General features: G+C 41.8%; 1 long non-coding RNA gene across 1 annotated transcript; it reads left to right on the forward strand.

The window, feature by feature from the left end:
* The first annotated feature begins 274 nt into the window (after positions 1-274).
* LOC134480574 (uncharacterized) lies at positions 275-25,876 on the forward strand. The gene is made up of 2 exons (XR_010054973.1): positions 275-16,901; positions 17,006-25,876. It is a non-coding gene; the product is annotated as an uncharacterized LOC134480574 (long non-coding RNA).
* Positions 25,877-27,856: the final 1,980 nt, after the last annotated feature.

Raw genomic sequence — 27,856 nt, forward strand, 5'->3', positions numbered from 1 at the left:
CAGAGTATGGTGCACACTGAGGGTGAGTAGACAGTGGCTGAGCATATCCTGAGTGTGAGGGGACTCTATGAAAGCCAGTGGAATCGGTACCTTAGTAGAACTGGTGGTGGGGAGCCACTCAAGGTTCTTGTAGATGGGGTGAGCTGATGAAACCATTATTTCCACATGCTTAAACTTATAATACTATTATTAAGACTGGATTGAGGGAAGACACTTGATTCGAAAGTCAGTTTATGTGTAAAGTAGTAATAGTGTGACTTTAGCAATCACCTGGTTATAAGAGAAATGATTCTGTAAGGTGACAGATAAGAGTCAGTGAAAGACAGGGCAAGGTTAAAGGCATCTCTCAGCCTTGACTGTTACCTATTTCAAATCCGTGGCTATAAAGTGATCCTACTTGAGAGGGCATATAGTGTATCAAATTTTGGATTCATTAGTTTGTGGCTGGGGCTGGAGTTCCCTTCAGGAGTGTGAGATGTGAAGCTAGTGTTTAGGGGACTAAAGAGTAGAAGCTGGACCAGAACCCAGAGATGTAGATGAGTTTGCTAAAGGGATAAATGCAAATGAAGATGGGAACAGAACAGAACCCTGGAGCAACAACCCAGTTTCGGTGATTGTTAGAGATGGAAGTCAAGGTAGACAAGCTACGAAGGTGGGAGGTGATGTGTGGGAATAGCATACAATAACATGCCTAGTTAACTGCGAAGTTAAAGGACACATGCTGGCCGGAAGAAGCAAAACTCAGGGTGAATAATAGCATTAGCAACAGCAGTGAGGATGCTAGGAAAGTTTTAATGGCATATGAGCATTAGTTAGTATTTAAAAGTGTGAAGGGAAAGGCAGAAAAGAAACTGTGAAGACTTTGAAACACAGGAGTAAGTGTTAGGCGTTCTCTGAAGTACGTTATCCATGCTGAATCAAATGGAATTAGTAGAGGGACAGAGAGTTCCTATGTGAGAATTTTCAGAGGTATGATAGCATTCATTGTAAGCAAGCACTGGGTGTCTGAGGACAAAGAGGATGACTGTTGACGGCTAAATAGAGCAAAGATCATCCTAGCAAGCTGTAGAAGAGTTAAGATCCAGCGTTAATCTGCTCTTTAAAAATACCTGGGTAGTTTATCAACAGTGCGGCCTGGGTGGCCTTTCTGTGAGTGTGAGTGAAATTTCTATCTTTGAAGTCCCTAAATCAAAGTGACTTTGATATAAGGGTCTTTAGAATAATTGAAAAACCAGTGGCCCTGTTCATTTTTCTTTTCTCTTGAGTTGTTACTTGGAATTTGCATACTTCTCCAGCACAATAAAATTTAATCCAAAGTTCAAGGTAGCTACTTATATTTTATTAAACCCCCAAGTTTAAGATAATATTTCTTGGACTGGTGATTTATTTATGGTTGAAGACTACAGGATAAGAATCAGCTACATAAACCGTTTCTTTCTTTCTTTCTTTCTTTCTTTCTTTCTTTCTTTCTTTCTCTCTTTCTTTCTTTCTTTCTTTCTTCCTGTCTGTCTGTCTGTCTGTCTGTCTTCTTTCTTTCTTTCTATTAGAAAAAACGTCATTTTTTTGTTTGTGTGTGCGTGTGGGTTTTTTGTTTGTTTGTTTGTTTGTTTTGATTTTGGATTTTTGTTTCTGATGTTCGGAAAGAATAAGAATGCAGATGTTGAGGTCTGATTTAAGAAGCCTTGCCTTGCTCATGCTCTGGATGGGGGTGGGTGGGATGGAAGACTGGAGTTAGAGATAATGAGAGGGTGCTTGGAAATCAGCTCAGCCAGCAGGAGAGCAGTGCAAAAATCGAAGTGTGTGGGTACCTACATGACAATGAAGAGCTGACAAATGAGAAGGAGTTAGGACCCAGGGAGAGCCTAAGAGAGCCTGTGGAGTTGGAGCAGTAGTATTTTGGGCAGAAGAACCAGGAAGATGCCTCTACATGGTGAAAGAGCCTACAAGGGAGTGCAACAAAGTTTCCTTGACTGCCAATGAAACCTGCTTTCTTCCAGCCCAGGCATACTTCCTCTTTAAGACAGCATGCTATGCTTTCTCTAAAAAGCTTTCTCATTTCCTCATTTTGCTCCTCAGTTTGGAAATTGTCTTTGTAGAAAAGAACGATTGTGCTGTATCTGTCCAGATTTAGAGGGACACCCTCTGAGCTCCTGGGAAGTTGTTTAGGCTGAGGATAGAGGGGACTCTGGGGCAGGCTCCCTGCTTCCCTGGTTTAGGGATGTTCTCAAGTGAAGCACAGTTCCATGGTTCATGAGCAGTGGATGTCCTAAGGGTTATGAATCAGAAGGGGAACTTGTCTATCATGAATGGAAATTTGTAGTAAATTTTCTTATATTGGACTAAGCAATCCAGTCTCTTGACTCTGTGGTCAGTCTTCCATCATAAAGAACTCTGCCTACCTCTAATATTTTCCATGGTTTTGTTAAAAAAATTATCCTTTTTTCCATTTAAAAGGACAATGATATTTTTCACTTTCCATCTGGTTACTATGTTCCACACTTTTGTTCTTGTGCAAAGATTAAAAATAAAGATCGTTGACTCACCGCTTTGGTACAGCTTAACCAATTCAGTTCAGTAAGTCATTGTTGGCCCCAAGCACAGAGGCAGCTTCCTCTAAATGGCATTTCACTGACTCATTTGCCAATTTAAAAAAAAATTAATAATTTCCAAACAAAGAAATTTAAAACTGGGAAATTTGAAATAAAAAATTTTAGTTTATATGGTATTCAAAATTATAAATAACATGTCTAATGTCAGTGATAGAAAAATCTGAAAGGTAAAACCTAAAACTTTTCAAAATTAGAAAAGGGTGTAGTGGAAAGATGGCTCATATCAGTGAAGAGCAGAATGGAGTTTGGTTCTTAGTTGAGAGGCTCACAACTGCCTATGATTTCAACTGCCCATAACTCTGGTCTGAAAAGCCACCCATACACACACACACACACACACACACACACACACACACACACACACACACACACACCAGGCAAACAAACAGAAAGATAAACCTCACAAAAATTAATCTCTAAGAAAAGTTGTTTATGTGTTGAGTCATCCATAAAATTGCTGGGGAGCGTCCATCTGCTTGAAAAAATCCTGAGAACTTTGTGTCTTTTTCTTTTTTAACAGGGGTTGAAATCATAGCTGTATTATTCATCTTTTCAATTATTCTCACGAAGCCAGTGTTGGGTATCTAGTTGCATAGGGCAAGCCACCGTTCAGTTCATGGCATCCAAGTTGCAAAGTTAGTTGAGGTGAACAGGAAGAAACTGCTTGTTTGAAGTGGGAATATGTTGGGCCCTACCTTGGTGTTTCCCTCCCCCCTCGCTGAGCCTCTTAGCCTGCTATAGCAAGAAATTGTTTACACCCTTGGGAGCTGCTCTGGGAGCTGCTCTTAGCCCTTGACTTGGGGCTGGGATTTTCCATGGCACCCTTCCTCCCCACTGAGCCTTGCTGCTTGTTGTTGTTAAGGAGTTGTTTATGCCCCTGATTGGGCCGGAACTTTCACCACATAGACTTTTCTTGTTTTCCTGGTTGGGGATTTTCACCTGCCTTGTTGTTTTCCAAGGCTTTTGCCTTGGGTATATAAGGAGATCTCAGTAAAGCCTTGTGGGCACTCGCTGAAAACTGGTGATCCGTGTACTTGATTTATTTCAATCCCGCAGACCTACGCCCGATATTCACACACTGCCGGTGTAGGTGCCGACAGGAATAAGAAATTATTAGTAAGTTAAATTCATGATATTCATTACATCGTAAAATATGTCCAAAGCAAAGAAAGATTACAACTTAGAGCTTTGAAATGAGGAAGGCTGAGTTTTGGTGAGTAACATAGAAACAAAGCCCAATCAGTAGGACCTAGAAGAGGGCAGTGAGACTGAAGACCCTGAGATAGCTCTAGGAGAGGCTAAGAATGAGGAGTGGTCAGTTAGGACAGGGTGTGTCTACAGGTGCAGAATGTGGCCAGAGGACAATGGGAGGGGAAGGGAACTTCCCACCCAGCATCATCTGAATAAAATGAGGATTTGCAGTGCTCCTGTAGTAGGACTCCTTTCTTTCTGGTAACCGATTGTACCTGTATATTTGTTCAAACACTACAGTGAAGCATCAGAGTTATGGGATTTTGACATGATTTATATCCTTAGAATCTTAGACTTCATAGAAATAAGCTTGCTTTTTAACTTAAAAATTTTTTTAATAGTTAAACTCTAATCCTCAGTTAAGCTGAACTTTTCTTTGGCTGATATACCCAACTGCTAGACAAGACCCCTAACTGTAAATAGTGTTCACACCAGCTTAGCATAGAGTGCTGAGCATGCGTAATATTTAGAAGTCATTGATCAACATCATGATATTATTTAGGAATCAGACAACAGTGGACTAATATTATTTTTCATATGTTTATCATATCTTCCTAAGCACTAAGTCCCTTTGAAGGTTGAAACACTTAGCTTGTTATTATAATCACTAGATACTTCAGTGTGGTGCTTTATCACTGTGGGGATCCTCCAGTCACTTCTTGTCCATGACATGAAAACAGTGCTGAATGGAGGAGCAGAACACCAAAGACAGCCAAATGCATTGTCTATGTAAGTTACAAACAAAACAAAACAAAGTAAAACTCTTCGATTCTTCACAATACACGCTAATTGGATGGAGAATAGATTTTTTTTTCTGAAATATTAGCTAATGGCTGTTTAGTCATTGTGCAGGCATGACTTCTGTCTCATAGAGCACCGAAACGCCTCCGTTGAAAGCAGATGGTGGTAATAATTTGTAACTTGAAATTTAACCACATCATTTAATTAGCAAGTATTTCAGAATTTTTTTTCTCCATCAGTCTCTTTTGGCCATTTGGACCAAAAGATTCATGGAGAAAGCCAGAAAAATCTTTGGTTGCAAAGGGCAAAGAAATGGGACATTGTCTCCTCCAGCCTCTACATCATGTTACTATTTGAAAGAAAATAGCCCTGAAATTTGGTTAGAGAAAACATACACATGCGTATGCGTACACACACACATACACACAAACACAGAGAGAGAGAATGAGAGAGAGAGAGAGAGAGAGAGAGAGAGGCATTCACACACACACACACACACACACACACACACACACACACACACACACGGGTTGCAGGGGAGGAATTACGTCTTCTTTTGGCTTACAAGGTGATGGTGAAGAATTTCTAGGCCAAGAGGCAATGCACACACTAGCTGTCACATTGTTAAGGTCCTTTGTATTGTCAAGCATTTCTTGGAATTGACTGTGCATAGAACTCTGGGCACTTTGGGAGGTGGTAGGGAGAGATGACTCAGAGGGTCAAGGCTATAGCTATGCAAACTTGACAACCTGAGTTCAACACCTCAGAGTCCATGTACAAATCTAGATGTGGTAGCATGCATTTGTAGTACAAGTACTCCTGCGGTGAGGTAGTGAGGCAAAAGGAAGCTCCTGGAAGCTCACTGGTTTGTTACAGAGACACTGTCTCAGCAAGGTGGAAGGCAAGACTGACTGCTGAAAGTCCCCTGTGACTTCCAGTGTTGGGAACAAGCAAAAGGAACTTATACTAAGTACTACCATTTCATTTTCAGACTCCATTTAATCACAAGGAGGATGATTAATGCAAGATTCCAGGTCCAAGGGAAGCTAGGAACTTCCCAACAGCTTCTGTTGTTGTAAACAGTTGTCTGAGTCTAGCTATCTCAAGGATAACGTCTCCACACTGCTAGCAGGGTTAAACAAATTCATGTTCTTAGGCCTAGGAACAAATTCTTATCTTATTTCTCCAAGTGCTTTGTTTTTAGATCTTATTTTATGTGAGTACAATGTCACTGTCCTCATACACATCAGAAGGGGGCATTTGATACCATGATAGATGATTGCAACATGGGGATTCTGGGAATTGAACTCACTGACCTATGGAAGAGCAATCAGTGTCTGAGCCAGATCTCCAACGGGCACTCACTTGTTTAACCATAAAGTCAAAATACAATTAGATAGCACTGAAGCTCACTCCACTGCATCCCTTGCCTTGTGTTCCCATCCTTTAAAAATGTTGTACAATCTCCCTTCAGGAATGAACTGGCTGCCTCCCTGAATACTCAGAAAATAGAGCTTTAATTTTTAAGCTTCTGTATCTCAAGTGAGTTTTCTCAGCTTCTAATCTGAACCAAACACCAAGTGTGCTCTGTGGCCTGAAGCTCTCTTTTTCTTCTCCCACTTTTTCTTCCATACTCCAATACCCACTAAGCATAGGAACTTGGAGAAACCCAAAGGTAAAATGAGAAATGTATAATCCTAATGCTTAAGGTTTTGAAAATTTAAATGGAAAAAATTGTTCCCTAAATAAGTAATCATGTTACATATCTGGATAAAAATTTAATATCATTAAAGTGAGGAAATGAAGCAGATTAACCCCACTGGAGGAATCGGGGAGAACCTCATGGAGATGTAGGATGTGAGCATGGCTGGTTGGATAGGGGAGAATAAGGGTGTAGAGACAAAGTTTAGAGAGGGGATCCGATGAAGGAAGTTGCAGCATAGCAAAAGGGAACGTGTGTTGTGGGTAGTGGACTGGTTTGGATGGCTTCAGGAGAGGGTTTCTAGTTACTGTGCTTGGGGACCAATGGGTGGAGTGTTTGTGATGTCAGGACAAAGGGGACCACTAAACTCCCCTTCATTCTGTCTTCATGATGCTCTGTGGACTTGACAGTGTGCCCCACCTGATTGGTGGCCACAGCACTCATGTCTACAGTGTGACTAGAGGAGCATTACTTTTGGGAAGGATTGTATTTCATTCTATACTTAGAACTATGGGACTTCTTACCACACTTGCTCCTTCCTGCAACCTTTGTGCTTGTGGTACTTAGACAAGCATCCCTTTTATAGATGCTGAATGGAAAGGAGGGGGCCAGATATGCACAGCTTAAAAGCCAGGTGAGGAGGGTGTGGATTTGTTTTTGGACACAAGGAAAAAACTCTGAAATTGGAAAAAAAGGAAATATACGATCGAAACTTTTCTGAAGATAGCACAAATTGCAAAATGGAGGGGAAACAAATTACAGAGAAGAAAAGCTCAAGACAAGGAGACCTGTCAACTGTTGTCACAACCATCTAGGAGAGTGGGCAGAATCTGGGCTGAGGTACGGAGGCCGTGGGAGTTTGAGAGAAATAAACTCAATTATATTTGGCAACATCCAGATGCAGCGGATGCAAACAATGAAGAGAAGGGCCTGGGGTCAGAGTCGCCTTTCAAACTCAGATTTCTTAAGAACCTTTCAGCCAATTGGACATTTTTATGTGATTGAGTAGGTTTCTTCTCCTGTTGGGCTCTGATATAAATTGTGAGTCTTGATATCATTCTCAAATCATTACTGCTGTTGAACATCTCTGACGAAGCCTTGAATGTGGGAGGCATGTGTATGAGTAAAGATGGACTGCACTGGGGAGGATTAGGGTTAGCAAACACAGCAGCTCCTGTCAGTTTGCTGGAGAATGAAGAGAAGTGTCAGCTGCACCACAGATTTGGGGCCACCTTCCACACGAGTTCAGTAGCAACTCAACTCAATTGTCCCTTTCAAGAACTTCGAGTTGAGGCCCTTGATGTTGAGCAGGACTGGTGCTGTCTGTGTTGAGGGCTTCCTGATTTCCTCTTGACATGAAAAGTCCTGTAGGAAATCAATACAGCGTACTTGACTATAAATTGTTCTCTTTGTGAGGAATACATTGGCTGCTGTCATCCACATCTTACGAACTGCAAACCCACTCATAGCACATGCGTATTGTAGCCTGTCAAATCAGGAATGGCTTCCTAAAGAATGCCTCTAAGGCCACCTGTGACTTCACCCAGGACTTTGCAGTTGTTCACAAAATGATATAATGCCAAGAAAGCACCGTTTGACAGCCTGTGAAGGTTATGCAGGATTTTACAGCACCCACAGGTATGCTTCTTGCGAAAACTATTGACAGGAATTGCCACACGTAGCCACACCTGTTAACAGTCAGAGCGTCAAAACAATTCCGATTTCTGTGGACAGTTGGAGTCCAGTGATGTCAGAGCAGAGATGAATACAATTCTCCGTTCTTGACGTGCTTCAAAGGGAAGGGAGGAAGTTGAATGAGCGTACGTTTGAGAAGCATCATTGTGGACATAAAATGTGTTCTAGGAAGTAGCAGGCATCTCATAAAGCAAGCAGAGAGAAGTATGTATGTGGGATAGAAGGAGGAGCCCTTGGGATTGGAAGTATTAAGTCTGGAAGAAGACTGAGCCTTTCCCTCTCTCTGGCATATTGAATAGACTGTGGAGGAGGAACTGGAATAAGAATCGTCAGAATAAATATTCATTAGCTAAAATATGTTTTATTATCAGCAAAGCAACAAGAATTAATTCATTCAAATGGCCTCTATTGAACATTTACTTTGTAAAACACAACAATAATACAAAAAGAGGGAATAAATTATTTTCTGAGAGTCACTGTAATGACTAAATCATTACTTAACTAGTGGCAGAGTTTCCCTTTGGTAAAACTGAAATGGAATGGCTTTCAAAGTCCTTGATTTCTTTCTTTTTTTCCCCCCTTCTCCTCCATTCTCCTCTTCTAGTTTTTCTTTTGTACCAAGTCTGCTTGCTCTTTCACCCACCCCATCTTTTGAATGCAGGAGAGAAGGTGATTCCTCCATGTGCCCCATGTCCTCAGTACCAGCTGCATATTTGAGCCCTGGGCCCGGCTAGGCTCTCCCGGGGAGGCTCCTGCTGGGGTCTTGACTTTCATGGCTTGAATTCAGGCATGGATGAGAGGCAAAAAGTCTTCAGACTGTACCCCTCACATATACTCTAATCTAATTCAGAAAAATTATATTTCAATTTGCAAATTTCTTGTGTTCTGTATACCCCTCTTTCCCCACTAAGTCTACTTGGTGCTGCAATGCATGTATGGAAGCATGAGTAGCCTCCCAGAGAACACATAGCAGAAGAAGCAAACCGACTCTGCCTCTCCCAGCTGCTGACACCTGCCAATAGCACCTCACCTAGGGGTGGAACTTCCTGCTCCCTTCCCCACCCATGCTAAGATTTTGTCTGGCTTGATCTTGTGCGGGTCTTGTACACACTGTCACTGCTGGTGCGAATATACACTGCTGGTGTGAATATATACTATTGGTGTATATTCTCTTGTACTAAGTCTGAAGATCACTGTGTTTCTTGGATAGCATTTCTCTATTCCTGCTGGTTGCATTTCAAAGGCGCAGCAGGCCTCTGAGCTTAGTTACCGTTGTACTTGGTAGTGTAGACGGCTGGAAAGTAAGCATAGGAAAGTAATCCTGTGCTGGATGGAACTGAATGAGTTCCATTACAATACACTGATAGTTCTAGGACTTGGGTGGCAAAGGTAGGCGGGCTGAGAGTCACGATTAGCTTGAGCTGCAGAGTAAGAGTACGATCCTGTTTCAAGACTAAAAGAAAAGGAAAACAAATTGCTGCTCTGCAGAGGCAAAACCGGTTTAGAAGAAGAGATGTGAAAGCCGTAATTTGCATTTTGATAAATAACCTTCTTTACCCACCTCACACATTGTATGAAATCTGGCGTTTTACTGAAGTTCTAATTAGCTACTGATTTTTGCAGTGTGGAATCGCTTTTCGGCAAATGTGTCATGATATGGTACTTATCACACTCTTAAATTACATTTGAAGTAGAATAATCAAGCCTATTTTTCACAAGAACACTGATTTCCTCCAGCTGTTTATTAGTTGTATTAGCTCCCTCTAATCTGCAAAAATCAGTAATTTCAGACTCGAGGTCTGATTCTTCCCATACCCATGGCAACTTGGGCCTCTTGCTCCCATTCCATAGCTCTGTCTTTGTTTTCTCCACTTTCACTCTTTATTACCACTTACTTGTTCCTCCTTTTCTGATCATCATCAGCCCCACTCTACTCCAGACCAAAGCATGTCCTGTTCTGAATAGCTACAGAACTACCCCTCTGAATGTAGAGACTCTGCTTTGATGAGAATAGCACTTAGCAGGTATCAGAACTACCTGGAGGTTTTGTTAACTTCAGAGTTTCTTCTGATAGAGTCTGGGGGTTCAAACTTTTACTAAATCCTCGGAAGCAGTAGGAGTGGCTGTTGGGAACCCCACTCTGAAAACTAGGAGGGCTTAGGATTCATCTGGCTTTATGAGAAGCCTTTCTGATAAGGTACAACAAACTGCTTTCTCCTCTTCTGCTCAGTTTCGTGCCTTTCTACTTTGAAAGTTGTCTTGTTTGGGAGAGCTGGGTGCTCCTGTTGTCACCTTGAAACAATGCAAGGGCATCAAGGAAATCTCTGCAGTGATATTTTGGCTAACTCACTCCATGGTATGTGAAATGAGTGTAGACCTCAGGTCTGGTTTTCTGTTTACTACCAAAGCGCTCAACACACATTCTGTGACTAATTCCTCTCAAAGCACCTCATTATCTTCCACACGACTGGGATGTAACTTAGTATCACAGAACTATATCCCCCAAATCGTGATGCTTTCTCTTCATCTTGGGATACAAGATAGGTAACTCAGGTATAAGGGGTAAGGAAAAGGTGTGTACTCTGAGCATCTCTGTTTGTAGGTTGGATCTTAACAGGCTGAAATAACTCTGTGATGTGTTCAAGCTGCTGTAATGGTTTGGAGACTAAGTGGGGAAGATCTTTACATCTGGGGAAGAGTTTGCAGATGTCTTAAATGGAGAAGTCTGGAGAATGTGTGGGACGCCCAAGGTTCTCTGGTGTAAGAGGAATGTTATATTTATTCTAGAACATTTTAGATAAAGAACTACAATGGGAGGATGTCTTAGTCAGGGTTTCTATTTCTGCACAAACATCATGACCAAGAAGCAAGTTGGGGAGGAAAGGGTTTATTCAGCTTACACTTCCACATTGCTGTTCAACACCAAAGGAAGTCAGGACTGGAACTCAAGCAGGTCAGGAAGCAGGAGCTGATGCAGAGGGCCTGGAGGGATGTTACTTACTGGCTTGCTTCCCCTGGCTCACTCAGTTTGCTTTCTTATAGAACCCAAGAACCACCAGCCCAGGGATGGCCCCACCCACAATGGGCTGGGCCCTCCCACCTTGACCATTAGTTGAGAAAATGCCTTACAGCTGGGTCTCATGAAGGCATTTCCACAACTGTGTCTCCTTTTCTGTGATAACTCCAGTGGGTGACAAGTTGACACACAAAACCAGCCAGTACAGAGGAGTCTATAAAATTCTCCACAAGGAGACATGCTTTCTAGCAGTCAGAAAATATGAATAAAGAAACACTATAAAGTTGTGAACTCTGTGCTCAACTGTACAGGTTGAGAGAGAGATAGCACTTGCCACATAGTTGGTACCTCAGTAACTTGACTGTATTTGGGTCCCCTTGGAGAAAAATTTCTTAAGTGTGTCTGTAAGGGAATGCCTTTTCAGAGATGCTTAACTGAAGAGGGAAGACACACCCTAAATGTGGGGAGCACCACCCCATGGGTTGTTGCCCTGGATTGAACACAAAGAGAGAAAAAGTAAAAGAGGGAACAGGGTAGCAATATTTATCAGTCTACTTTCTGACCGTGGACATGCTGCTGCTTAATCTTCCTGGTTCCAACGGCTGCTTTTGCTGTCGTGTCTTCTCTGGTTAGCTGCACCCTCAAATTATGAGCCAAAATAAGCCCTTTCTTTCTTAAGCTGACTTTTTCAGGTCCAGCTAGAGAAAAGTAATGGGTAAAGTTGGTGCCCACTAAACATTCTCTGAACAACTAGGCACATGTGTACTCACTGTAAACACTTAACAAATCTCTAAGCAATGGATGACGACCTCCTCTTCTAAGCACAATCCAAATGGGGTCTTGTTATACTGAAGGAAAGAGGAACTTCCACTGGCAAGCCATGTTTTGTTGTTTTTTTTTTTTTTTTTTCCTTAAATGTCTAAAAAAGATTAAAGCTGACGAAGATTTCAAGGCCGGCCACAGGGAAAGGTAGACACTTGTGAGAGCGCAGATCGGAAGCTAATTCTGGTCCTCGGAATGCCCCGAAGACGGTGGAACTCTAGGTTCAGATTACTTTGCTGCAAGACCCGATAACCGTGAAAAAACTACATCAAAAGAAAATACAAAAGAAGGCAGAAGGCAGATTAGACAGGCAACTGGGAGCTGTGTTATCACAGGTTCCCGAGAAATCAGCAAGACCAGAAATAAGGCAGGCTGCAGGCAATTCCAGATTGTTATTAAAGTTAAAAATATGACCCACAGTACCGCTGCTGTATTGCTTTAGGCTGTGAAAGTGTCACGCTGTCAGTTGTGACACAGAGCATGGGAAAGGACAGTCAGAATTCTATGCTATTTCTGCATTTTGTAAGAAAAAAAACTATACAACTTTACATAGTTAAAATAGGTAAACATAGATGGCTTTTCAGAGGACGAGAAAGCAAGAGGCGGTGGATGTGCTTGAAAACACCATTCAAATGGCTTCCTCCTTGGGGGTGGGGGTGGTGTTGAGTGATAATGTAACCAGCACCAAGAATGGTTATGTCTAACTCATTCCTTCCATCTCAGAGTCAAGAGCCACAGACACTGGAAAACATAGGTATTGTAGTTGGCGAATTAAATGAAATGAGTGAGGGATCACGGTTAAATAAATAACGCTTCAGGTAGGTGTTTAGCGAAAGGTGCTGAAAAAAACTCACAACAATAGCAGCCCTAGATGAGAGAAGATTGACTTCTGAGTAAGAGCACCAGGACCAAGTGAATGTCAAGGGCTGCACGGCTCCATTCTTTGTGTAACAATTGAATCTTTTACTTCTCAGTGTGGTGGAGTGTAATTTAACTTAAGAGGGGTAAACGTGCTAAATAGAAATAATTTGGTAAAGAGGAAAGGATTTTTTTTAATGTCAAGGACAAAGCAATGTGTAATTTGATTTTTTTAATCTGCAGACAGTAGGTAGTATAAGTCATCAAACAGTGCAAAGAATAGGCTGCTAATTGAAACAGAGCGTGGAAACATTAGTGAATTGATTGGAAGTGACAAAGTGGCTGGATTTGTCAGCATTTTAGCAGATGGAATTGCTCTGATTGATGAAATGACAGGGCTCTGAAACAAAACTGGAAATTAAATGTACAGCCAGATAGTCCTGGCACCGAGAATATACAATTGCATAAAATCCGAGAAGCGGGCCAGGAAGGGATCTTGAGAATGCTCCCGAATGATGTTGGCGGGTACGATTGTTTGTCGCTTGGCTTGGACCTGCCACTTCTGATGACTTCTAGAAGTCTGAGAGTTGGCGTAGAAAGCATTGGATATCATTGCTGGGCATTCGATGGCAAAAGCACAGATAACAGGATTGCTTAGAATGATGGTCTCTGGGCCATCGTTTGTAACTACTGCTCCGTGGGCTTTGTCATCGTAAACAAATGCAGTCCTTTCCGATCCGTGTTCCTTGAGGCACGAGAGACCCCATGAGATGCACGCAGACACTATGAATAAGTTCTTTGGTCAAATCAGTCTGGAGAATATGTATGTTACAGTTCACCGACGGGAAGTTCCAACTCACATTACCATAGCAAAGTTCTATAATAAAGTGAGAATTTTCTAAGCTTTTATGTTTATTGAAATGAAATTTTAAAAAACATCTATAATATCGCAGGGGGACTATTGCTCTTTGGAGATAGGTTTGGAAAACATTACTGAGGCCTATCAAAAACACTCCTGTACCTGAGCTCTTGCAAGCACCTATTGTTTTCTGGGAGAATGGCTATCCTGAAAGAAATTGGCCTCACTGTGAAATGTTTTATTTATGGATTGCATGTATGTGGGAGCATGTTTACCCTTTCTGATGATAGTCCTCTGGGCTACAGAGTCAATTCCTCCTGATGGACATAGGCTATCCTTTGTTTTGTATAGAGGATAGTTTTCTCATGGCAGGTGGGATTCTGGGTAAGGAAATTAGTTACTGGTGATATAAAGTTGAATAGGACACAAGAGCAGCTCTCCTTTATATATCAATTCTGTTCAGAATACATGATGGTTAGAATGAGTATTTTTTCATCGTGTGTGTGTGTGTGTGTGTGTGTGTGTGTGTGTGTGTGTGCTCCTGGGAATTAAACTGAGGACCTCAGACATCCTAGATACCTGCTTGCTCTACCACAATGCACCAGCTTAGCCCTTACTTGCTATGAGACATTTCACAAAATTGCTCATGTTGGCGGTGAATTCCTCTACCAAACATCCAGGGTCTCTTTTCTTGATCCTCCCGTCTTGGACTCACAGGTAGCTGGGATTATAAACTGGTACCAATAGACCTGAATAAGTTTTAAACTTAAAGCAGTTGTCAGAAACAGTCTTGTGAATATTTCCCTAAATTCATAGAATAAACTGAATTGTGAATGTCTTTAAAAAGTAACAATGTATGTGCCACGCGGCATCTAGGGGCATAAGCAGAAGCAATGTAATTAAACAATGACGGTTTCCAGTTTAAAACTAAAAAGTCACTGAAAACTAGAACGATCCTCCAAGGAGCGGTTCAGAATTTAAATGGATATTTTATGACTGAGTTAAAGCACGGCATTTTATATCCTCTCTGACCCATTTACAGAAGTCAATCTTGAGAAATCAGCGCTTCCGGGGCACGCGGCTGAGGGGACCGCTTTTCTAAGCAGTTTCTTGGGCATTTTGGCTGTGACTGTGTACTGTGGATCTCATCCCACGGAAGACTGCCATGTGACTCCTGGGAGATTTCTCTGCACTACCTGCTTCAGCCTGATTGCCACATGTCTTCCATTTTGTTGAGGGAATCTTTTTGCAATAAGCGTTCCGATGCTAATGCAAGCGGAAGAGAGGAGATGTTGCCCATGGATCAAAGCCAGGACATCTCCTGAAGGACGTCAATGCTGGGTTGAGTTTGTACTCTCATTCTGTACTCTAAAACCACCAGACAGGGAGAGTAAGCTAGCCAGAGTTCATGGAAGCCTCAGTGCAGTCACCAGGTTGTTGAGGACAATGACACATTGTTTCAGCTATTTTCTCCAAGTTATTCTGTTCCAGGTGGCAAGTGAAAACACAGGTGGGTATAAGCAAACTGCTAAATAAATCAATATCTAGAAGCTGGCTCTTTTGACCTTGCATACTCCCCCTCCCCCGCTCTGCAAACTCTCTGGCTCAGTTTGACATTTTATCTACCAGTGTACATTATGTTTTTGAAATGATAGTTTCTATTGTCCTGATTTCCTCCAAGGCTTTAACCTTGACAACAGAATTGAGATTGAGATTAGTCAGTCAGAAGTCCACTCTCAAGAAAGTACCTCTTCTGAATGGGAATCACTTAATGAAATATCTTCTTTAGTTTAATTTTCCAACAAAGACAGAGATTTTCCTACAATTCCACTGATTAGGGTGGATCCACCCCTTGAAATGGGACTCGATATTGCTTACAGAGCCCCAGCAGCCCTAGCTACTGGACGTGTGGTTTACTGATGAAGTTTTCCTGAGAGAACAAGGGAGAGCGGCACACGATGGGCCTGTTCAGACCACTTCTTGGATAGTCACTTATCGTGATATGAACGCTGATGTTTCAAATACCGGTACTGATGGCTTTCTGATGCATGTGCTCATTTAAACTGTCTTTGGAGCTAGAAAGGGGCAAGTATGGGTTGATTAAGATCAATAAGAGAGCATGAAGGAAAGGGAGAAAGGAGAGGAGAAAGGGATCTCGCCATTAAAACACTTATTTGTATGCATTTTCAGTGGTTAAATTTATGAAGCGGGGCTGAGACTAATATTAAAATCAACGATCAAAAAGCACTGCTTGGCTTCAGCAAACACACACAGACACTGGCTAGTATGGCAAAATAAAAATGAGTCTAAGTTAGAATATATCTGGTGGGCTAGCCACAACCAGCCTATTCCCCTGGTTAGCCTAGCATTGTTTACAGAATCCACAGATGCCGAGGTAACTCTTGGGACCCAGTAACTGAAGCGTACCACCAGCGACTGTACTGGTGAATCATGATTGTCAGTTTCATTGGGTTGAAAAGTGCCTAGGGATTAGGAAAGCACACCCCTGGGTGAGCCTATGAAAGCATTTCCAGATAGTACTGAGCTTAACTAAGGGGTAGCCAAACTCTGAGTATAGATGATGCCATCTGGCCCGGTAGAAGAGACTGGCAGTGGGAGCAATTCCAAGAGCTCAGTGTTCTCTTTGTCTGCTTTCAGGTTACATAGAATGAACCCTCCCTGAAAGCTTTGAAACCATAACAAAGTAAACAATTTATCCATTTACATTGTTTTCTCAGTAGTTTTTTTGTCCTAGCAATGAAAAACCAGACAGTTGCCAGAGATAGTGGGATGTTCATTTTGATGACCCCTAGGGACAATTGATACTTAGGAGATACTCAGCTTTGGGAAAGAGCACAGGAAATTATCAAGATCACAACAGAACAGGTGTCTCCACACACAGAGTTTTCTAAAACCCAACACGGAGAGAAACGGGTTGCAGGGCACATCAGGACAGAGGCAGTATCTGGTGTCCTGAGACTGCCCAGGCAAAGACGCTTCTTGTGGAGAGTGACAAGCTGTCAGTAAAAAGTGAAGCACTCTTCCTTATTGCTTTCTAAGAGTTTGGCCTTTTAGAGAGATTCTCTATCGAGCTGAGATTTGTCTGACATATCTTATTCTCTCCACAACTTATACAGGATGAAATGCTGCCTTAACTGGGTCAGCTGGACCTTCCGTGCACCAACTCTTACCTGACAAGAACTTTTGTCTCAGGGAATCACTGGGCCCTTGTATCCTGATTCTTCCTGTTACAGACTGAAGGCACACCCTCGTGGGTACCATACCCACATCCTGGGAATAGGGTTGCTAGCAATCATGGCTGAGTGACATGAGAGAGCTTGAGGCATGGTAAGGAACGGAGGTTTTAGAATATTTCTGGAAAGATCATTTTCGCTTCATTTCTCTACCAATATTTCTCACTTTCTGTAACTATGGAAACCACATCTTTTCAGGTCTGAAAACTCCTTGGATCAGCTTATCCAATGAAGACTCACTATTACTGGAAAACCCCATCCTTTTTGCCTAATGATTCAGTCAAGGATACAAAGGGTTCCCTTCCCATATCACCTCTCTTTGATTATTCATATGCCCATGTAAGTTATCTTGAATTTTTGTTAGAATTTAACTCTTTAAAAATTGGAATTATTTTTGGGATCATGACAAGGGGCAATAACAGTATGTGTGGGTAGGATTTCATCACGGTGGATCTCACTGTGGCGGGTTGAGAAGCATTGAAACTGGCAAGAAGGGAGAAGAACATTGAAGAATTATGAACATTTGGACTCAACCCAGAAAGGCAGGGTAGACAACTATGCAGGGAGTATCTTAGGGTCTTATTACTGTGAAGAGACACCATGACCACTGCAACTCTGATAAAAGAAAACACTTAACTGGAGTTGGCTTACAGTTCAGGGACTTAGTCCATTATCACCCTGGCAGGAAACATGGCTGCCATGCACCACAGGTAGACTGAGATGAGTGTCTGTGTTACGGTATTCGTGATGGTCATCCAATACCCAAGAACATCAGCTCGAGGGAGGACGTGTTTATTTTGGCTCACAGACCCAGAGGTTTTATTGCAACATGGTGAGGAGAGTGTGGCAGAGCAGAGTGCTTACATCACACCTGACTGGAAGCAGGGAAAGCAGGAGCTGGGCCAGGGTATAGCTCTACCTTCTGCTGTTAGTTTATCTCTTCACAGCCAATTTTGGAAAAGAAGCTAAAGCCAAACTGCCTGGAATTTGAAACTGTTTATGGGCCAATTTAGTGCTCAAGTTCCAAGAAGAAACACCAGGTCCCCAAGAATTACAGAGAGCACTCCAGGTTCCTTCTCCTCAATCTGTAGCTCAGAGAGCACAGATCATGGCTTGACTTTACGATGTTTGCTATGCAAAGGAACTTGAGTGACGCAGCTGAGCGACAGACCCAGAGTGGATTCGATTAAGGTCAGTGCGTGTCTTTAATTCAAGCTAGGTGCTGCTACTGAGAGAGGCAGAGTTGCAGACACAAGCCATTGCACTCATGGCTTTCAAAGGTGAGACAGTCAAGAGACCATGTCCTGTTGCTCTCAATTTCCATCACTTCAGCCCATTCAGAGTGCAGGCCAGCATGTGAACACTTCCTAATGGAAATGTCCAGAGATGGACTGGCTAGCCTCTGCTCTTGCACCACTAATTTTGAGCCTGACATCTGGCTACCTGGACCTGTATTCTACAACATTTCAGAAGTCTAGTAACCAGAGAGGAACAATCACTTATATTCATGTTTGTGCATTGCCTTTGCCCTCAAAACAGTAAAGCATTTTCTGTCTGCCTTGTTCTCAGTTTATATTAAATTTTACATTACTTTCATGGTTATATATTACTTCAAGTAATACCTTATTATTGGGTCTAACTTGGCATCTTTCCTCAGGCAGCTTTTCGATTGCTTTATTTACATTATTTCCTAGGGGTAGATTTCCAGAAGTGGGGATATTTTTACCACTCTTGTTACCATGTATGGGGCCATTAAACTGGCAGTTCAGGAGACCGGGTGTTGCTTTGCACCTTGGCAAATTGTTACAAAATTATTTTTTTAGGTGAATGTAGTGTCTTACATGCTTAGTTTACATTTCAATTACTAATGGCATTGACATTTCCCCCATATTTTCTTAATAATAAGTATTATTATATTAAAGAATAGTATCAGTGAGAAAAAAAGAATATTTTTCTGGACTTCTCTTCCTTCCTTTTGCATCCCATTCAAGTTCCTGACTTATGGGAAAGTACTGCCCAAATTCAGGGTGTACCCTCCCCTTTATTTCTCTCTGGAAACATTTTTGAAGACAGATTCAGAAGTCTACTCTACTTTTCATTTTAAGTTGATCAAATTGAAAAGCAAGACTAAATGGCATAGATCTGTATGTAGGATAGGATGATGGGTTTAGTTCTGCATGTCTGAGTCAAGAGGAATCTGCAAGGGGAAGTGCAAACAGCCTGAGTTTAGGGCTTAGATTTGGCAATCGTATTAGTGGCCTACAGCTTCTATAAAAAATGACCGCAAACGTAATGGCTTCAAATGAGAACATTATCTTCTCTCACTATTCAGACTTCATGAAACAGAAGTGGGTCTCACTGGGGTCAAATCAGGTTGTCATTAGGGCTATCCTTCAGCAACCCAGGGAAACAATCTTGTATTCTTCTCCTCAAGGTTCTACCTGCATTTGTTGGCCTCTGGATCCTTCTTCAAGATTTAAAGCAGCAAGCATTTTCATAGATTCCCCCAATTGCTGCTTCCAACTCCTTTCATTTATAAGGATCTCTGTAATTACATTGGTCCCACCCAGAGTTCTGCCCATGTGCATAATCCATTTGACCATTTGAGAAAACCTGTTCTAGCTTGTGCTCCAGGAACGTGCGTGTCTTTGAAGTGACATTAGCCTGTCTGTCACAAGAGACATTTGCATAGAGTCAATAATTGGATTATCATTCTGTATACCCAAGGGGAACACGGGTAAGGAAAGAGGAGCAGAGCTTCAAAGATCAAAGCCTTTGAACTTGATGTCCATTGTCACCTTTTCCTGTGACCTCTTCTCCTTTTTGTTTTCAGTGTCAGTGTAACTTGTTCTACTGTGTCACCCTTTGGTGTTCTTAGGTGCCTTTATTAACTAAGGCGTCATTGTGTTGGCATTTCTCAAGGTAAAAAAAAGAGACTTCTTCATTTCCTTTGTTTTTGCCCTGGCAACCTTGCAATGCACGAGGACTTCTTTAAAAGAAGAGAAAGCCTTGCACTTGTCTAGTCTCAGAATGGTGAACAGTCAGTGGACTATCCTCGAAAGCATTTTAGTTGTGCTACTGTTAAGTAAGTAGCATCCTTTCCCTCTATTTCAATAATGAGGAAATAATTGTGTTTTCAATATTAGAACTGAACTGCCGTGTTATTGACAAAGTCTTAATTGATTTGAAATATGAGAAAGCTCATGCCCTGCTCTGAAATAATTGCCTCAGACCCTTGAGGACTCTACCTGAATTGAACTATGCAAATGCATTCTGAATGCTGAGTTCCTTTTGGTCTCTGCTCAGTGTTTGACCCGAGCAGTGATTTGCTGTAGGCTAGAACACCACTTAACCCACAGAAGTAGTGCTTGTGGGCTTCAGAGTCGACACCCTTTTATTTGATCTCTGGATATACTATTTGTAGTTTCCTCTGATGTGCTAGGCACTGTGTTAGACACCGGGGATAAAATACTGAATAGACTAGAATCCGTATTAACGAAAATAATTATAGTCAGGTGTCGGGGTGGGGATCTGGAGAATGATTTGACTGTAAAGTGCTCTCCAAATGCTTGCAAGTTTGAATACTTGGTCTCCAGCTAGCAGTGCTGTTTCGAAGGCTGTTGAACCTTGAGGAGGTGCTCACTTGCTTACAGACCTTTCTCACTCATTTGTGCTTTCTCACAGCCCATGCAAGGTGACCAGCTGCCTTCTACTCTTGCTGGTCATACCTTCATTATGAGGGCAGAATATGTCCTCTTGAACTTAAGCTGAAATAAACCATTCCTTAAATCCTTCTTGTCTTGTATGTCAGGTCAGTGCAGGAACAGAACAATGACTAATACAACAAGCAATGATTACACAATGTAAAGTGCTGTGGTGGAGCGAGTGACTGGACTATGGTAACAAACATAAGAGGCACTCAGTGCCAGTCCAGTCAGAGGAATCCAGAAAAGGCTTTCTAGTGACAATGATATATCATTGAGTCCTGGGAGACCTACAAGAATGTTTTAGGCAAACATAAATAGTCCCCTGATTTATGATGGGCTGACTAAGATTTGGAGCTCTACTTAAATAAAAATGGGATATATTTTTTGTAGAAATCATATTTTGAGGTCTGGTATATGGCTCAGTGGTAGAGTGTTTGCCTAAATATATGAACCTTGTGTCTGATTTTTGATGCTGCAAACACACACACACACACACACACACACACACACACACACAGAGAGAGAGAGAGAGAGAGAGAAGAGAGAGAGGGAGAGAGAGAGAGAGAGAAAGAGAGAGAGAGAGAGAGAGGTCCTACTTTGAAGTTTGGTTTCTTCTAGGGTTGGCTTCTGACACTGGTGTGGTACAGTGACCCGGAGCTCCTGTCTATCCTGCCAGAGGAGCTCAGTCTGGGTTGCTAAGCTGCACTGTCCACCAGTTAAATGTGTTAAATCCGTTTATATTTAGGAGAATTCACATTTAGGATGCTACCCCATAGTAGGCCACAAAGTACCTGTGTAGATAGAGATGAGGAGAGGACTTTGTCAGGGTCAAGAGGTGACACAAGAGAGAGAGCAGGGTTGAAATCCTCTGGGATTTAATCTCTCAGGATCTGAGTTCCTTTAGCATGAACTGAAGCTAACACCCATCCCAGGAAATCACCAAGGAATTGAGCTGGGCCTTAAAATGTTATCTAGGACTGGACAGGAAAGTCCATTTTCTCATGAGTTAGGCAGGAGTTGATCAGAACTCCTCCCCATTTTATGAAAAAAAAAACCCTAAAACTCAAAATAATCAACATGGCGCAAGGCCTGCAAATGTACTGTCTCCCAAAACAGTGTGGGAAGATACCTCAGCAGTGTGAATGCAATTTGGGTGATTAATGATTAACAACAATTTTAATTTATCAGTAGCAATTCAAATAATATGCCTATCACACCACTTTACATTATTCTAAACCCTCATTGCATTTTTATTTTTCTTTGATTTTTTTTGAGGCATTTTGGCAAATTACATGAGTACAGGCCCACCTGATTTAAAATAGACTCATCATGGTCCTAAAATTACAACATGTCTTTTCTTTGATTTCTTTAATGAGTTTTCGTAGGAGGTTTTCTTCCAGAGAGCCAGTGTATTAAGCTGCAGTCTCTCTGCCTGATGTTTAGTAGCAGTTGGGAAGAGTGGGAGGCGTTACTTTAAGAGGGACAGTTTAATGACACTGGCTGATGACTGCATCATGCAAATGAGAACCATTTGGTCATTCCTTTTGCTATAAGCAAGGACACAGAGATGCTGGGTACCGTGCATTTGTAGGTGTCAGAGTCTGCAGTAATAACTTGCTATTTTTAAGTCAATATCTAAAGTACATTGAAAATTTAGAGAAAGAGATAGGTATGGTGAGTCTTCAAGTCTGAATGAAGGAGTTATAAATAGGTCTTTTATGTCAGAGAGACACTGTTTTAAATATCAGGCCCCATCAGACTTTAGATTGTCCTGGAAAACTCTGGGCCTCGGCTTATTGATCTGTAAAGTGGGGATATAAGTAGTTCTTTCCCCCTAAGGGCATTTCAAAGAATAAAATGAAGCAATCCATTGAAGATAAATCTTTCTGAAATTATGCTCCCCGAGAGATCCACATTATTAGGGATCATTATCAAAGTATCCTTTTGTTCAAGGTTAGTTTTTTGTTTCAAGATTGAATGACCCTTGGACAGGAAAGAGAGCAAAGAATAAAATCATTCTTTTAGTTATGTGGTAGGGTCATGTCCAAACTGAACGTGCAGTCAGGAGATGGCGGTGAACGTATAACCCCAGAAGCTGTTCCTAATGTGAGAGCAATGGAAAGGAGCTGGATGTAGGTCTATTGGGAAGTGAAAGAAGCCAGGGAGAGCAGGTGTCAATGCTCTCAGGCTGGCTTGGGGTCAGGCATAAGCTGTTTGCATAATTATACAGACCACAGCGTGTCAGTCCACTGAGTCAAGGAAGAGCTGTGTGCAGGGATACTAGCCCGAATGCCAGACCCCAAAGAATTTTCTAAGCTTTTGCCTTTTGAATATTATTGTATCTTAATAAGCTAATTAAGTCTAAACATGTGAACGGGAGTCAGAGTGTGCACTTATCTTTGACTCCTGTCTTATTTCTTCACACAAGCACAGGGCTTTCCATCTCTCTCTCTCTGGAGATGCGTTTCCGAGCTAGAGTACTTCAGAATAGATTGCTCCAACTACCTCCATTAATACTCCATTCCTCCTGTGCAGGTGCAGCCTGATCTGTACACCTCGGAATTAATGAAGATTCACTCCCAGTCACAGAGGCCACTTGCTAATATTCCCCCACCCCTTGCTCTTGCTTTAAGGGTGGCACTGATCAGTGCTGGCGAGTGGGCACTCTTAATTAAATAGAGGCCCTTACTTTTAATAACATTCTATTTTTAATTCTGAGATGTTCTTAATTATGAATCAGACCCACTCTTAAAAGATTCTTAGATAGGATGATAGAAATGATTTTTTTGGGGGGGATTTATCTGATATTATTTAAACTGATAATAATCTGTTTTTTACAAATCAGAAGAAATTGAACAATAATTGCCTAGGGGATCCTCAACAAGGATCGCATTAGGTCTAAGCAGATTGTTGTTTTGTTTTGTTTGTTTCTTTTCAGTGCTTTGCACGTCTTTCTGCCTTTCGGAGTGCTTCACCAGCAGAGAGGCAATATCAACGTAGATCCACGTGGCAATGTGCTTCATGACCCAGATCTAAAGAATTTTAGCCTTCCCTGAATAAAGGCTTCGTGATGCGCCATTGCGGGAAAGACTTCAGGGCTTTATAAGCCTAATTAGAAATTCATTAACTTAATCATAAATTATCCCTGCCACAGGTCAGCTTGTTACCTTTCCCTCTCAGCTTGGATTTTGACCCATGGGTTTCCTGTTTAATGTGGCAGCTGTTACATCCTCTGTGGAGGATAGGCCTGAAATGCTCTCCACCAAGGGGCTACCTTCCTCACTCTGTTTGAAGTGCACCAGGAAACGATAGGGTTTTCGGGGGACACAGAAAGCTCAAACGCTGCAGACACTGCAGTCTACAGTGTGACACCGGAGACCCTTTATAGGAACATGAAGAGAGGCTGCCTCTGTGCCAAGGCCATTCGCTCCTCAAAATGTCAGATCTCATTTAAAAGGACAGCATGCAGTTTCCTTCTCCTGATCTAAAGTTTTAAGATTCCCCTAGAATTGAAGCCAAGCCACAGACAAAAATCAAAAGTGTAAAAATGTCACACTGAAACTTACCAGGCTATGGAAATGGAACAATACTCAGTGTGCATTTGGAAGGCTCCCCAGGGCACCATGCACTTCTCAAGGGCTTGAATCCCATGCCACCAAGACAATTTGCAACTTGTTCTAAGTTTTACAGTTCACAGCCCCTTGTGAATACACCTGACCTGATGAATATGTGGGAGAGCCTTGTGGGGGGGAAGAAATACTACAACCTTCAGTGGTAGATGTTGCGGAGATAACGGTGCAGTGCCCTGCTGCTTCCAGTAAAAATGTTCTTTCAAATCACAAAACGGTTTCAGTTGGAAACGCAACTCCAAGTGGTGATGGAGTCCTTTATTAGTGTGGCTGGGCCATTTTGCACTTCAATTTGTTTGCATTTTTATTGCTAAGATGTACCCATCTTATCTTGTTTCAGTTGCTTGTTTTGCGCTGACAGCAATTATCCATATGCAAATTTTTTGAAAAGTCAAATGTTTCTTAAGAAGTTGTTGAGTAAATAACTGGAATCCTTCAATTTTTGCTTTGCTTTTTCAAAAATTTCTTTATTTTTATTTTAAGTGTATCAGTGTTCTGCTTCCTTGTGTGTATGTATGTATACCATATATTGCAGTCCCTGGGGAAGCCGGAAGAGGGCGTCGGTCTCCCGGAACTGGAGTTAGAGAAGGTCGTGTGCTGGGATTGGAAGTGAAGTCTTCTGCAACAGCAACACTTGCTCTCAACCGATGAGTCCTTGCTCCACTCCGTCGAGGACTTCAAAATTTCCTTTTGATGGCTTCAGTTACAGCTCTAAGTGTGCTCAGTTTCTATCTCTTTATCCATCTGGAAAATATGGTGACCCCAAACCAAGAGCCTTTTAAGAAAAGTTATTGCTGCTTACTTATGAGTGTGGATAGGGCTGTGCTGAGGTGTTTGTACAGAGGTCAGGGGGCAACACTGTGGAGTCAGTTCTCTCCATCCACCGGGAGGATCCTGGGATCAAATGCAAGTCTTCAGATTTGGTGGCAAGTGTCTTTCCACAGGGAACCATGTCACTAGCCTGCCAAGAGTTCTTAAGTTAATCAAAATTTCTTGTTCTTCAAAGAAAGTTCCACATTCTTTTACTTTTTTTGATGAGATAATGGGCATTAAATAGAGGGCTTCATCTGTGCTAGGCAAACTTACCACAGAGATATACCACCAGCTGTTTTATTTGTTTAAATTTTTAGGATCTCACTGAGGTGTCCAGGGAAGCCTTGGCTTTGTCCTTCTCCTGGGTGTGTGGAATTTTACTCCAGCAGCAGCATATCCAGCTAATGGATTCTCTAAAAATACTATATCCATAAACCTTCAACAACATGGCTGCCTAATAAGACCTGGGCAATTCCAGCAACAGCCGACATTCCAAGTAGATGGTGGAAATCTCTTGGAGCCCCATACCTAGATGAAAACTACAGGCAATTAATAATTGCTCAGTCTTTTCTGCGGTGAACCTCCTGACTGGTTATCAGGGTTGAACCACTGGTTACCAGGGACAAATCTCCTGACTGGTTATCAAGGATGTACCTCTTGACTCATTATCAGGGATGAACCTCCATTGGTTATTTGGTACTGGTGTGTGTATGTGTGTGTGTGTGTGTGTGTGTGTGTGTGTGTGTGTGTGTGTATGATATATGAAATGTATATAGGGGGTTGGGGATTTAGCTCAGTGGTAGAGCGCTTGCCTAGCAAGTGCAAGGCCCTGGGTTTGGTCCCCAGCTCCGGGAAAAAAAAAAAAAAGAAATGTATATGTACTGAAGGAACCCAGTAGGTTGCTGTATTCATTTATATAGCACAAATGGTTAAAGAAGAGGAGGTTGGGGAAGGGGTTAGTCACACATGGGAGAGAGAAGAAAGGGAAGGGAGAAATGGTGTAATTATATTTCAAATTAAAATATTTCAAGAAAAACATGATTTTTGAAGTAATAATACTGTTTATTTCAACCTGGGAATACCTGAAGTCTACATTTGAAATAAGATGCATAATCTGAATCAGAATGCTGGTAGAGGCTACTTTTGGCAATCACAGGGTTGAATTCAGGCCCTTGCTCTCTCTCCTTCTAAATTGTAACCCTGTGAGCTGTGAGTCCAGCTAACCCCAGAGGCGAACATGTCACCCATCCCATAGCTTAAGTTTTGCCAGGGAAGTCAGCAAGGAAGTAGAAGCATCAGGTAGAAGAAAGAGTAAGGTCTTCCTAAACACAATTAGTGTGGTGACGTCAGAATTCCTCTTCTCTCTTCCTGCTCTAAAATTTATTTTTAACTTTTGGTTTTGAAGTGATTTCCTACTTATAGAAAGCTGCAAATAGAGTTCAACATTTTTCCTTCACTGAGCTCCTCAAATGTGGACCATCCATAACCACAGAATAATAAGCCGTGAGATCGTCATTGATAGTCGGGGTGCTGGCCAGTACAGACAAGTGCCCTGGTGTCCTTTACTCTGAGACAGTTCCTCAGCTGCTGTCCCTCTTCTATGGTAGAGACATCTTTGAAGCACACTGACCAGTTGTTGTCTGGTGAGGTCCTCATTAGGCATTCCTCATGTTAGGCCCTTCTTGTCCTGTTAAGAGGTGTGCAGACTATCATTTGCCACATTGTTGGCAGCAGTAAATCTGATCACTCTGGAGGCTCTCCACTCTAGTAAGTATTTGGCAGGAAAGAAAATACTTTGACTGTGGAATCCACTGGGGATTCTTACCTGAGACCGTCATTAGTGTAGAGTTTGCTAGACGGCAATTTGCTGTTTCCATCATAGAATCAGTCTTCCAATCATTCAAATCCCAAGTGTACAGTGAGTGCCAACTATGTATGTTATGGGGAGTAACAGGGGAAGATTCCAGTCTTTTGAATTTTATTATCCTGTACTATAACTCTCTGAGTTATGTAAAACTGATAATAATGTAAATAATAATTTCTGTTTTTGGAAATGTAAATTGAATTCCCCTGGTAGAATGATATATCGATTATATCTTTGGTAAGTCAACTTCCCTTTGAGCATGTGGCAAAAGCTTTCTGATCCTCCCTTTGATTATTGAACTGAGTAAAATCTTTGATATTTCTTCATTTTGTACTTGTAAGAGGGCGACGATTACTCTCTTTTAAACATCTTATTAAAATCATTTGATGATTTAAAAATCTGAGTTATAGTTGCTGTTAAAATATTTGCTTTTTAATTGGGGAGATAAGACATGACACAAGTCAGCCCACAGTGTGAGCTCGGTGAAGACCATACTAGTATGTTTGCTTTTCATGTAAAGTGGCAGGTGTGTAAGTGTGAGCATGTGCGCCCTCAGAGGCCAGATGCTTCCCATTGTTCTGAAACTGGAATGATGCTGGTGGTGTGAACTGAACTCAGGGCTTCTCCAGGACCACCACGCCCCTGTACTCACTGAGCCATCTCTCTAGCCCTCATTATTAGATTTTTTTTTTTTTAGTTAGGAGTTATTTAGTCAATGACTATCTCACATAGTAGGACAGTCATCTACTGAACAGAAGCTTTTCTGACTAAGGCTGAGGCAGCACTAATCTGTGTGCACAAGGATTATGGGAGGCAGGCTAACTATATGTTCATTTAGTGGAACAACAGAAGAGGTTCTTCCCTAAGGCCTATGTTCTATCCAGTCATAGGCTCTTCATTAGAGCAAACCACAGCTTCTAAAGTATGCATGCTACATACTCAGTCTTCAGTAAAGTTGCACAGTGTAACATCAGTATGACTACACTTTTTTTTTTTTTTTTTTTTTTTTTTTTGGAGAAATAGCCCAGGCTGATCT

Source organism: Rattus norvegicus, chromosome 9, assembly GCF_036323735.1.
Source record: "Rattus norvegicus strain BN/NHsdMcwi chromosome 9, GRCr8, whole genome shotgun sequence".
Lineage (NCBI taxonomy): Eukaryota > Metazoa > Chordata > Mammalia > Rodentia > Muridae > Rattus > Rattus norvegicus.